At 45.0% G+C, this 13,213-nt stretch overlaps 1 protein-coding gene across 1 annotated transcript in view; it reads left to right on the top strand.

Moving 5' to 3' along the window:
• Positions 1 to 13,213, top strand: part of GRIK4 (glutamate ionotropic receptor kainate type subunit 4) — a gene marked incomplete at its 5' end in the record, with an annotated part of 42,381 nt that overhangs the window by 13,652 nt on the left and 15,516 nt on the right. The window lies entirely within an intron of this gene.

Below are 13,213 nucleotides of genomic sequence, written 5' to 3' on the forward strand. Positions count from 1 at the left end.
TGGGAATAAAATTCAGGACCCTCCGTGTTCTTCCCCACCTTTCTCCTTGTCTTCCTGTTCCCCAAGACTCCCGTGGGCTCCTGAACCCCAGGGCCTGTGTACCTTTCATTGGTCTGGCCCAAGAAAGAGGGACATTTCCCAGCAGAGGCTTGCAGGTCATAGATGGATTCAAAGATTTCTTGACTGGTAATCTGTAGTTCCTATCTAAGGAATTTTGGAAATCAGTAGAGGAGATGCTTTGTTAAGGGGGCAGAAAACTCCAGGTTTGTTGATCTGTAGATGAAGTCCTATATGTGGCATACTTAAGAGAGGATAGATAAAGTGTCTTACAAGATTCCCAGAACCTTGGAAATCTTGTAAGCCATCTGATGGGAGCCCCCAAGAGATGGCTTTACAGGACCATAAAATAATTTGATTTCCTTCTTTTTTTGTTATGTGGTGTTATGGCAGCGTCAGGTTGGAAACAGACTTTTTAGAATATAGGGTAATAGGATAATAAAACCCTGTCTAGTGAGTCTTTTTCAGGTGTGATTCCCCGAGACTTAGTTAGAAATTTAGATAAGAGAAAAAAAGGTCAGGTTTAGTTTCTCCCTCCCACCTTCCTGAGGAGGCTCCCCTCAGAGAGGTCTTCACTCCCATCCCACATACCTCCCTATCACCACAACCCTGCCTTACTTCCCTCTTCAGACCTCATCTACCTGGTGTTATATTTATTTGTTTACTTTGTACTAGAATGGCAGTTTCAGGAGGGCAGGGTTTGTCTTCTTCAGGGGCTTCCCACAGGGCCCAGCACATGGATATCTTATTGAATAAATGAGTGAATGTTAAGTTGGGCTGAGTAGAAAGCAGTTACTAACTGAACGTGCAACCGAGGTGTGTTGAGGGTCCCTGAGCACCCAGGATTTTCTGGGATGGGGGGGGACACATATTCTGGTTTGCCCAGGATAGCCCTGATTGCATCTGTTGTAGGTCAGTTAATTCCTGTTGATAAATAACTTTCATTCCCAAAATGGCCTGGTTTGGATAATAAGTCATGTGGTCACCCTAGTAATTGACTACAACCTTGTTAAAATATGCAACAGGTTTACCTGTGCACGCTCTCCCCTAGGAAGACCACCAAGGAAAAAATTGAAGGATATCATGTGCTTGCCTTTTCTGTTCAGCATGAGTGATTGTCCATGATGAAACAGTGAATGAATAACTATGTGTTTCTAAGTGTCTATATGTGACTCTCTGTCTTGCAAGGAGAAGTCTCAAGAATACGGCTCTGTGGAGCAAGTTTTTTTAATATGTATAATTTAAAGGAAATTCTGCCCTCAAAGGAACCCAATGAGGACACATACTTCTTGGATCTTCACTCCCCAAAGGCCAGAACTGGCTACAGGGAAGGCAGGGGACACTGGTGAACCCTGAGCATGGGCAGACCTCATTTCCATCCCAGCTCCACCAGTTATGAAGCTGAGAGTTGAGGCACATTGGTTAACGCTGCTGAGTCCTCATCTCTTTATCTGTAAAATGAGCGCAGGAACCAGCACACTGTAGGGCTATTGTGAAGAAGGGATGAAATAGCATGGAGCTTGGAGCTTGGCTCATCATTGGGCCCAGTAGATCACAGCTATTATTGATCTGCACTCTAGTGCCATGCTGTTCCACTCACAGAATGTTAGGGCAATCTGATTGCATTAGCTGTCTGCAGGGGAGTTATTTTCAACGGTCAGCCAGCCAGCATTCAGTCAACAGGGTTATGTTGAGTGATGGTGAGGAGTCCCAAGACACCATTTCATAACCTGACAGTAGGAAAGCACTACAGGCCTACCATCAAGGCTTTTAAAGTGACTTCTGGAAAGGAAACCAAAAGTGATTAGCAAACAATTCTAGGTACTAGCCAAATTACAATTAAACACTGGGGGTGAAGTGTTTAAAAGAGATTAATTCTATTTGTTCAGAGAAAGAAGAAACTGGAGAGTACAAAGAAGAGTGTCAGGACACATTTGTGGGTTGGATAGAATGAACTGGATTTTGAAGATACCCAGGACCTTAGTAGGCAGAGACCAGGAAGAGGGCATTGCAGGCAGATAAGCACCTTGAGGAGGGATGCATGTGAGATTTTCATTGGTCTGACCCAAGAAAGAGGGACATTTCCCAGCAGAGACTTGCAGGTCATAGGTGGATTCAAAGATTTCTTGACTGGTAATTTGTAGTTCCTATCTAAGGAATTTTGGAAATCAGTAGAGGAGATGCCTTGTTAAGGGGCCAGAAAACTCCAGGTTTGTTGATCTGTAGATGAAGTCCTATATGTGGCATACTTAAGAGAGGATAGATAAAGTGTCTTACAAGATTCCCGGAACCTTGGAAATCTTGTAAGCCATCTGATGGGAGCCCCCAAGAGATGACTTTACAGGACCATAAAATAATTTGATTTCCTTCTTTTTTTGTTATGTGGTGTTATGGCAGCGTCAGGTTGGAAACAGACTTTTTAGAATATAGGGTAATAGGATAATAAAACCCTGTCTAGTGAGTCTTTTTCAGGTGTGATTCCCCGAGACTTAGTTAGAAATTTAGATAAGAGAAAAAAAGGTCAGGTTTAGTCCTCACTTCTGAAGATTGAAGCCTTCCTCTCAGAGCCTAGAACATAGTAGGTGCTCAGTGTCTGTGGGATATGTGTGATAAAAGCTAGTGCTTGCTGGCGAAAGCTTCCAATCACTGTGTTCTCCTGGGCCATGCTAATATGATGCATGAGACTGTGCTTGGAATTACATTTTTGAATAGCCTTCGCACCCAGAACTCTCCACTCTCCTGTCAGTTATTCCTGGCTCTGAACAGCTGACTAAATGTGTGCAGTGACACAGAGAGGCTGGAGAAGAGGGAGGCTGGAGAGACACCCTCCAAAGGTTCCTTCTGTTAACCACCAGGTCCAGGCTGCAAGCTCCCATCAGCCCAAGTCTCTTTCCTCTCCTCCACCTACTGATCTGGGATTTCCTTTCCTTTTAAAACCTGGTTCCATTTGGTCTTTAGGGGCTCATTTCTTCCTGAGACTCTCTGCTGAGTTGAGCTGGTCTCTCCAGTCCACCCTTTCATACCTGAGCCCTAAAACCGGCCACAGGACCTTCCCCTTGGTGTGCTTGCTCATGTGGGTTGGTTTGTGTCTCTAGTTCACCCCCGTGGAGGAACAGAGGGAGGAGAGCACGATTGGCAGGTGCAGGGATGGGGATCCAGGGTCTGGGTGCCTGGCAGTCTTCACATAGGAAATTGAGTTAGACCATCTCTTTCCCATTCCAGATCTTGCCCAAAGTCTATAGATTCTTGGCATTGTCCTCTCCCACTCCTCTCACTGCCCAGGAGTGACACTCATTAACTCATTAAACTTTTACCCTTCTGCATGTTTACTTGTTCTACTGACAGCTGCTAGATGGTTCTCTTCCCCAAGGCAGTTTTGATAGGGTTCGAAATCATGGGCATTGGGTTAAGTGGACTATATAATAAGATGCCCTTGTTATAATGGACATCGTGAAATGTCTTTGAGACTCAGTTTCCCCTCTGGAAAGTAAAGGTAATAATAGCATGGCCACCTCTCAGGACTGTTGTGAAGATTCAATGAGATAAATCATGTTAAGCACTCAGCAAGGCGCCTGGCACAAAGAAAATGGCAACTCATTTTATCCCCAAATCTAAGCCTGAAGTAGCAATTAAAGCACAATGAGAGATCTGAATGGTATCCACAAGCTGCAAATATGTCCATCTATCCTGTGCTCCTTAAAGCTGAATAGCTCTTCAGAAGTCAACAATAGGACATTTATTTGGTGTCTCTTGACATTTTCCTCCACAGACAAAAAGCAACTCAAGGGCAGGGACTGTATCTTATCCACTGCTGTGTCCCGGTGCTCAGTGTCTCACTGGGCATCCATACTTAATGAAAGAATGAATAATTAAATAAGTGAATGAAGGAATGAATGAATGGGCAAGCACCTTCTGACTCAAACAGAAGCCCCAATACCCCAGGGTTGGCATAGAAAGTATTCGTGTAGTTCCCACTGCTACCAGCAGCATCATAAACCACTGTGTACCAGGCACAGCATCATAAACCACTGTGTACCAGGCACTGTGAGAGGCTCCGAACTTACAAAAAGGAATATGACATGGCCCTGCCCTCAAGAGGATTAAAACTTAGAGAGAGGACAGAGAGTTGTTAAAATGGTCGCACTGTAGGAGTGCTTTAATAGAGGCATAAAGAAAGTGTCAGGAAGCCCAGAAGAGGAAGTGATGAATTCTGAGGAATGGTCAGGGAAGGTTTTACAGGGACATATGGCTGGGACCTGGAAGCATCCTTCAGGAGTCTTGTGTTAGGACTATCGTGGAGCACAGGTGTTACACTCAGAACTTGGCTTGAATGAGTAGGACGAGGCTGGAGTTCAGAGGGTGGTGAAAACTGGACCAAGGTATTTGGACTGCAGACAAGTCTGCCACACTTTTTCATGGGTGGAACCAATAGCAGAGGAGACTGAATGTGAGCTCGTGGGGATCTGAATGTGAGCTCGTGGGGATCTAAAGCCGTCCACCTGCTTGGAGTTTCCTTATAGTCTTCTGTTTTGTCCTAAACGTACATGAGGATTTTGCATCTTACTCCATAATGTGGGCATGTTTACTTAATGTAAAACTGTTTTTCCCACCCATGCTCTAAGTAAAATCAGTGTCCCAGGAAGACGTCCCATCATCATGCCATAGCTTTGCCAGACTGCAAGGAACACCAGCGCCTGGACTGGGTGTGGGAGAATTGACACTAGTTATCAAAGGTCCTAGGGTGAGATGTGGCACAAGGAAAGCAGGTGCTGTGGGATAAGACTTTGAGCTCTTAGTGGCATTCATGGTCCCAGGGGACAGTCATTGTCCTGGGAGAAACAAGGTCTTGGCTTTAAATTCCAAAATAATTTCTCACAACTCACAGCAGAGACAATATTCTTGGAAGGTGAGGTTTTTGATATGCTAAATAATTATTTTGGAAGACAGAAGATGAACACCTGGAGGGAGCTGGCCATAGAGTTGATGGTACAAGCTAGAAAAAAAAGTAGAAGAGCCACACCACCAAGTCTGCAAACCATACAGAAGGATGCCCTCGCCAGGACAGGAACTTTTGAGCAACAAAGGGCACATTCAAATACAGCCAGTCCCTAGCCTGTTGGAAGCTGAAGAGTGGCAGGTGTCATTCCTAGAATTAGCTGGAGATTCCACGAGTTGTAAAGAGATTTTTGCATGCTTCTGGAGTTTGGGAAACGCCAGAAATATGTGCCATGCCACAGTGAGATGGGGAATAAGAGATGGCACATGGGGACTGAGGGCAGAGAGGACTCAGTGAAAGGCTTGGGTTTTCCTAGGCCCTAGCCAAGCACATTTGAATCCTAAGTGAAATCCAGCATAAGACCGGTGCCTATCTGCATCCTCAGGCTGTGACACATAGCAGTCCTCCTTCCCAATCTCAGACCTGAAATATATTCTGGGAAGAAGGGGAAGTGGTGAAAACACTGGATCCAACTGAATTTAAACCTGAGATTACTGAAGTGTCTCTGTGTTTTTGGCAATCAGATGCAAATGGAAGTTTGAGGAAGAATAGAAATATAAAGTTGTAATTTTGGCAGTTGTTGGCTTTGAACATTCTTCCCCATTCCATCGTGGTTTTGATGATTTCACAGAGTTTCAGGGAGACTGACCCCACAACAGAGTCCAGGATGAAGGGAGAGGGGAGTCAGAGAGGGAGATCAGCCTCCGGGGAAAGATGGGAAGAAGTGAACAGGAGGCCTCTCTCCACTGCACTTTGGGACCAAATGTTCCCTGGCACAAAGAAGAGAACAGAACAGTCGAAAGGGAAAATAAACAGTGGAAGCCATCCTGCCCAGGTCCCAAATGCTTCAGAAGATGTCTGAGTCCTCTCAGCCAGCCAGTGTTAACTTGTCTTTCTTTTGGAACAAGAGGGTGAGCTGTATTAATAAGAGGCGATGCTCAAGAGTGGGCTGTCTGGGAGATGCTATGCAAATCACTATGAAAGCCAGGGCCTCGGCTGTCATCCCAGTCACAGCAGCTAGTGCCAGTTTAATATGGTGGCCCCGTTTTTGCCATGGCCAGAGCCCAAGAAAACATTACTCAGAGAAACTTAAAGCCTTCTTGGCCGAGTGAAAGTCTACGTGACCTCCTTCAAGCCAAGCAAGAAGCACTAGCCTGAAATGGGGGATGCCATTAATTGATCTCTCTCTGGCAATTTTTAACCCTCAGACTTACTATGGTATATAATTCACTGCTCAAGAGACTCAGAAAAACAGAGCCAGCCTGACCCAAAAGACCTCTTCCTGTAAGTCTTTAAATGGCCACCAAGAATTGAGCCACAAGAACATTTTTTTCCCCTTGTGTCTCAAGTGGAACAGAGGGCAGTAGTTTTCATTTGCTTTCCAAAGCGGCTTCTAGTGATCTTTCTTTATATAATTTGAATCATATGGCTTTCACGTGTGCCTAAAGGAACGAGAGAAATAAGAAACAGGCAGAGAGGGATGGAGGTGAAGAGAGCTATGAGGGTCTTTTTCTCAGAGACCTCTGAAACTGAGAGTGGCTGTAGGCACTTTGGTTTTAATTAGAATGTACCGAACAATGCGCCAGTGTATAACATAATCCTTTTCTACTTTGTTATCCTATTAAAATGCGAGAAATTTCAAAGAAAGGGAGCTGGTGCTTACCCCACTTCTAATCCAATATTACAGCTCAAACATCACTGCCAAATTCCAGAAAAGAATCCTAACATTGGGATGATGCCACCAATCCTGAGTCTTTTTGCCGGGTCTTACTTGGCTCTGGTAAGAGCCACAACATTGCCCCTTTGCTTCATCAACCCTTCTGACTTTCCCTGAGTGTAGCTTGGTGACCATCCACCTTCCCACACCACTGAAAAATGAAATGGCCGATCCTGTGGAAGACTGGAGATTACAAAAACAAGCAGGCTTCATTCCAAGCTGTTTCATTTTCTTCGGCCTTTTCTTTTCAAAAACACTTATTTTATTTATTTTCTCACTCAGCTCCTATAAAAAGAAATATCGCTAGCCACTCACAGATGCCGGCATCCCAATTCCAGGAGATTGGATTACCAAAGTCTTTGCAGAACAATTGCTAGACAAAAAGGTAGTTGGTGAACTCCAAGGAAATTAAATACCTTTATCTTGAAAAACACAGGCTCACTATCGGGCTTCAAAGGAACATAAATACACCAGCAGGCTGTGAAAATCAGGGTCCCCTTTCAAGAATGGAAAAGAGGCCAGTGGCATTGACTCACAGAATCCTTGGAGAGCAGGAAGTTTGCTGTCTGGCACAGTGGGAATGCAAGTGTGAGACATCTCAACAAGAGAGGGAGGGGGTGAGTGATGGGAGTGGGGGAGACTCTGGGGACACTTTCCTCTGTCTTCTCAGGGGGCCCAGCCGTATTATCCCGGTTCTCTGGTTTCTCTGGAGAGAGCCAAGGCTGGAGACATGAATGTGGGAGTTTAGATCGGGTCTTAGAGATGCTGTGGAGGAAGCCTCTCCCCAGTCAAGTCAAACAGAGGAACTCCAGAGGGGTCACCGGAAAGCATGATCAGGAACATAGGCAAACTGTGGCCCAGAGAATCTGCAACGAAGGAGATCAGAATTATAAAGACTATAGCCCACCTCTGTCTGGAAACTGAGGCAAGATCACATCACATTTGATGTGGTGTTCCGAGGGATAAAAGGGGATTTTATAAGCTGCACGAGTAGCCCATACATAGACCCCTACCCCAACTCTGGTCCCTCTGAAGCCTCCCTGGAATGAATTCAGCCATCAAGATGCCGAATTGAGTTTGGTAATCACACCGCTGCAGCATGAGTGGATACTGAGTAACAGGGAAAGGTAAGGTAGGGCAGGAGATAGAGGCCCTGGCTTCACTTGGGGTTCAGGCACTTCTACTTGTCAGCTGTGGAACCTTGGGCAAGTTACCTAACTGCTCTGCACCTTGTCAGGTTAATAGGGGTAACAGTAGTGCTTATCTCCCAGGGTAACTGTAAAGATTGAATTAAAATACTTAGCATGCTAGTCTTGTTCATAGTAAATACTCATAAAGGTCAGCTTTGTGCTACAAAGAGTATCAGCTGTGGAATCAGATTTATCTAGAGTCACATGTTAGTTATGAAAAGGTGGGCAACTTAAGTTCTCTGAATTTCCATTTCTTTAACTGTGAAATGGGTACAGTAGGCCTCCTTTACAGTGTTTTTATTGATGGTTTCATGAGATAGCAAGTGCTTTTAAAAATGAGGTACTTGAGCTCATATTTTGATGAATTATAAAGTACCTCTCCCATAACTTGTGTTTTAGTAAATTGCAAATTTTATCAAATGCCTCTCCCATCCCTCTTCTATCCTGTGTTCTTTTTCCTTACCTTTTTCCATCGCCATCTTCAAAATCTGCTAGATCTTAGCAACAGTTGTCACAAGGAATACAACAAATGGCAAGTTTACTATCTCACAGTCCTCATCAGTGCAAGCATGAGGAATCATTTTGCATTTTCGGGGAAGGTCATGTAGATCAGTTTGTACATGGGCATGTGAAGTTGCCATTTGCAAAAAATAAATCCGTGGAAATGGGACCATTTGCTGTTTTGCATGGACATAGGTGGATGTGGCTCTGAAATAGAAAATGCTTGAAAGCCATATTGTTTTCAAGAATCTACGTTAAGCACCAGCATAGTACCCAGCTCATGCTCAGGAGGAGTTCTTTAGTACAGATTTGTTGACCAATGTCAAAGAGCACGTGACAGTGTTGTCTCCTGATGGGCCTAGTCTGCCCTCTCTTGTACACATAGGATCCTCTACACCTGCCTCCCTGGCTCCTGTGGCCTCTGCCTCTTTGCCTCCCGGGCTGCAGCTCTCCCCACCTTTTTGTTCCAAAGAAGCTTCCTCTCTGTATTTTCATTGCAAATTTCCACAGTGCTACCTGGAGATATGTGAAGGTCTTAAGGGCTAAGACAAGCCCGGGTGCCGTGGCTCAAGCTGTAATCCCATCACTTTGGTAGGCCGAGGTGAGAGGATTGCTTAAGCTCAGGGGTTTGAGACCAGTCTGGGCAACTTGGCGAGATCTTGTCTCTACAATAAAATCAAAAAATAAGCTGGGCATGGTGGCTTGCGCCTGTAGTTCCAGCTACTTGAAGGCAGAGATGGAAGGATCACCTGAGCCCAGCAGGTAGAGGCTGTGGTGGCCGTGAGCGTGCCACTGCACTCCAGCCTGGGCAACAGAGTTAGACTCCAACTCAAAAAAAAAAAAAAAAAAAGGGCGGGGGAGACTAAGACATAAGTGAGCCTGAATTTAAGAGGTTAGAACTAAAAGGAGAGCAAGTTGGTGGATGGAGATTCAAATCTCTTCCAAGGTGCTCTCTCGCAGGTGCCATTCCCCTTTGTAGTTTTTGAGACAAAGAAAGTTACTCATTTGCATTTGTGAGCTATCATTTGTATTTGTGGGCAATCTGTGGGTGACACCAAAGTTAGTATTTAACCAACCAGGAGTTTGCGGGGAGAGTTTGATTCTATTTCAGCTCATACATCCTGCTAGCTGGGGCGTAGCCGAGGCTCAGAGACTCAAGTGTCAGGAGAAAATCCCAGTTTTAAAGCCATCTGTCTGGGTGGCTTATGTGCAGTCCCATCTGAAGAAGGGAAGGGAGGAGATGACTAGACGGCTCCCCGGTTCCTCTTGCAGGTGCGGGGGCATCTGTGAGTGCAGCAAGGGCCTCGCAGGCTGCAGGGAGCCCGCATCCCAAACCCCTTCCTCTGAGGAATGACTGTGTGCTGCGGAAGGCGTTCGACTTCTAAGAGAATGACTGATGACAGTGTTAAATGGAACTGCCGCGCTCTCCGAACTCTCCCTTCCCACTCCCGGCTCCATCTGTTTCTCAACTCTGACTCTGCCAGCAATCTATTCTTGCTTTCTCTTTCCAATAACTTCCTAAAGGCACGAATGGTATACAAGACTCACTCCTCTGAGGAGGAGGCCACTCAATCAGGAACCAGAACGCTGGAGCCAGCACCCATGATTAGCATGCTGGTCCTGAAATGCTGTGAGAAGCCGGGAAAGAGAGACCATGAAGTGTTTCAGTGACCCACGGTTTCTACCAGCATCCTGCTAAAACCTCTGCTCCTCCAAGAAGCTTTCTCTGATCTCATCAAAATGTGCTAATACAGACCACATGCCTGTATATAACCCTCCCCTACTCCCCCGCCTCATATAGGCGGTCCGTGCTGTGAATTATCTGTGTCTATCCAGTCAGTCCCCTTTAGTCAGTCCCCTTTAGCCAGCCATCTGCCTCTGTGACCAGGCTAGACCCCTCAACCAGGGCTGTCATGTTTTACTATTATTTCAGATGAAATTTAATTAGAAATGAATACAAATGAACCCAAAGCATTTGGTAATGCAGGCCTCTTCATCTGGAATGACTTTATTCCCTTTCTTTCTGCTCATTCTTTCAACAAATATTTATTGAGCTCCTATTATGGGCTAGATACTATGATTGTGGAGTTGAAAAAGGCATAGTTCCTTCCCTCAAAGAACTGTCTGGTGGGACATGCAGTTTAATAAACTTAATGTTGTATTTTGTACACTGTTACAGTGATATGCAATGTATTAATAGTGAAACACAGAAGTGGTATAAACTGGGTCAGGTAAGACCAGAAAATGCAGCCTGGAGGAAGTGGCCCCTGAGCTATGTCTTTAAGGTTGAAGTAGCCAGATGTGTTTGGGGATTACATAGGTTCTAGGTAGAGGTACTAATAGGAGCAAAGGTAGGAGCAACAATGCTGTGTCCTGGGAACTATAAATCATTCTGTGTTACTAGATCATGTGTCCCAGTTAGATTTTGCATTTCAGAACAATCACTCAGGCAACCCCGTAGAGGGTAGAACTGAAGAGGAAACAGCTACATGCAGGGAAATCATTTGGAGGCTATGGCAATAGCCCAAGCACAAGATAGTGGGCACCTGAACTTGGAAATGGTAGAGAGGGTAGGGAGGAAGGTAAAAAGTTGAAAAATATAGACCGGGCACAGTGGCTCAAGCCTGTAATTCCAGCACTTTGGGAATCTGAGGCAAGAGTATTGCCAGAGCCCAGAGGTTCGAGACCAACCTGGGCAATTGGTGAAACCTTGTCTATAGGATAAAGCACACACACACAAAATTAGCTGAGCCTGATAGCAAGCGTCTGAAGTTCTGGCTACTTGAAAGGCTGAGGTGGAAGGAATGCCCGAACCCAGGAGGTCGATGATGGGGTGGCCGTGAGCATGCCACTGCACTCCAGCCTGGGCAACAGAGTGAGACTCTGACTCAAAAAAAAAAAAAAAGAAAGACAAATATTTAGGAGGTAAAATCATCAGGACTTGGTAACAGCCAGTGCGAGAGACTGAATGCTGGAAAATGAGGAGGAAGTGCGCCCCAAGCAAGCAAAGGAGATTGAGACGATTGGAAGACAGCAGTTGAGCAATGGCTTTATAAAAAGTCAAGAAAGGTGGCTCGGTGGCTCAGCCTGTAATCCCGCGCCTTTGGGAGGCTGAGGTGAGTGAATTGCCTGAGCCCGTGGGTTTGAGACCCGCCTGGGTAGGTGAGACCTCATCTCTACAATAAATCAAAAAAATTAGCCGGGCGTGGTAGCGCGCGCCTGTAATTCCGGCTACTCGGAAGGCTGAGGCGGAAGGATCGTCGGAGCCCAGCAGGTGGAGGCTGCGGTGGCTGGGAGCGGCCACTGCACTCCAGTCTGGGCGACAGAATGAGACTCAAAAAAAAAAAAGGTCAAGAAAGGGGAGTGGTTGACAATGTCAAGTGCTAATAGAGGTCATGTAAGATCTGGACTAGAAAATTTCCAATACGTTAGAAACAAAATGTTCATTGGTGACCATAGCGAGGGTGGTTTTGGTGGAGCAAGACAAAATTACATGCGACAAAGCTTGAATAGGAAGAACAAAAATGTATTTGAAACAGAATTGTTTTCTCCTTTAGATACTGTAAACAGAGTTACGTAGGGCCCAAAAGCTTTTTCGGTACCCAAAATTATGTTTGAGGTCTGAAAAAAATTATCTGCTTCAAAATGCAAGAAGAAAACTGCAAAATTAAATTAAGACATGTTTAATTAAATATCTCCAAAATGTAAGATTGTTTCAACTTCATTAATTTTTAAATTTAATATTCATGAAAACTTTATTACATTTAGAAACAAAATTTTTTGTTTAGATTTTTTTCATTTTGTGACATTTCCTTGTATGCACAATGATTGCTGAGAAATCACAGCCAGTTGTAAATTAACTGTTTCTTGTTCCTCTATAATACTAGAAGCAAAATTTTTAAAATGCATTTAACATAAACTGTGGGTGAATTTTCTCCTACTTGCTTTATATAAAAGGAGATGGGGCCTCCAAATGTAAGTGTTTTTCAGGGCTTTTAGAAGGTCTTAAAATAGTTCTGATCTAGACAATTCTCAGAAAGCTTGGTGTGTTGATTAGGCAGAGTTGGAGAGGGTGAGGAGGGTTTTTTTTTTTCACTTGAAGAAGGGAGAAACATGAGTATGTGTATGTGCTGAGGGAGGAGCCAGGGGAAGGAGAGGATTGGAGGAGCACCAGAACGTGACCAAAGGAGGCCAAGGACACAGCTAGAACACAGGTAGCAGAATGAGACCTAGAGAGGGCAAAGAACACCCCTTCTACAGCAGCAAGAGGACAGTGAGACCCTCGTCAAGGGCATCCTCGTACTTTTTTTCTATCTCAGGCAGAACTATCCCCAAGTGTGAGGGAGTCCTGTAGTATCTCAATAGTCACGTGGGGACTCCCATTACCCAAGCAGGTGGCTGTCCTTAGTATCACCACTGTCTTTTCTTTTTCACTGGGAATCTCCATCCAGCCTTTCTCTACAGGAGCTAGCTGGAGAAACTAATTTCTCCATGTTGCTTAGATATACATCCTCATACCCCAGTTTGCACCACCCCTAAACCTGTGGGCCGGAGCATCTGCTCCAAACCCCAACCAGATCCTCGTGTATTCTAAGTATCCCTGTTGTCCCCTCATTCTTTTTTTTTTTTTTTTTTTTGGAATTGGAGTCTCACTCTGTCACCCAGGCTGGAAGACAGTGGCATGCTCCCGGCCACCGCAGCCTCAACCTGTTGGGCTCCTGCGATCCTCAGCCTTCCAAGTAACTGGAATTA

Source organism: Carlito syrichta, unplaced genomic scaffold, assembly GCF_000164805.1.
Source record: "Carlito syrichta isolate Samal-C Ts95f unplaced genomic scaffold, Tarsius_syrichta-2.0.1 Scaffold289350, whole genome shotgun sequence".
Classification (NCBI taxonomy): Eukaryota; Metazoa; Chordata; class Mammalia; order Primates; family Tarsiidae; genus Carlito; species Carlito syrichta.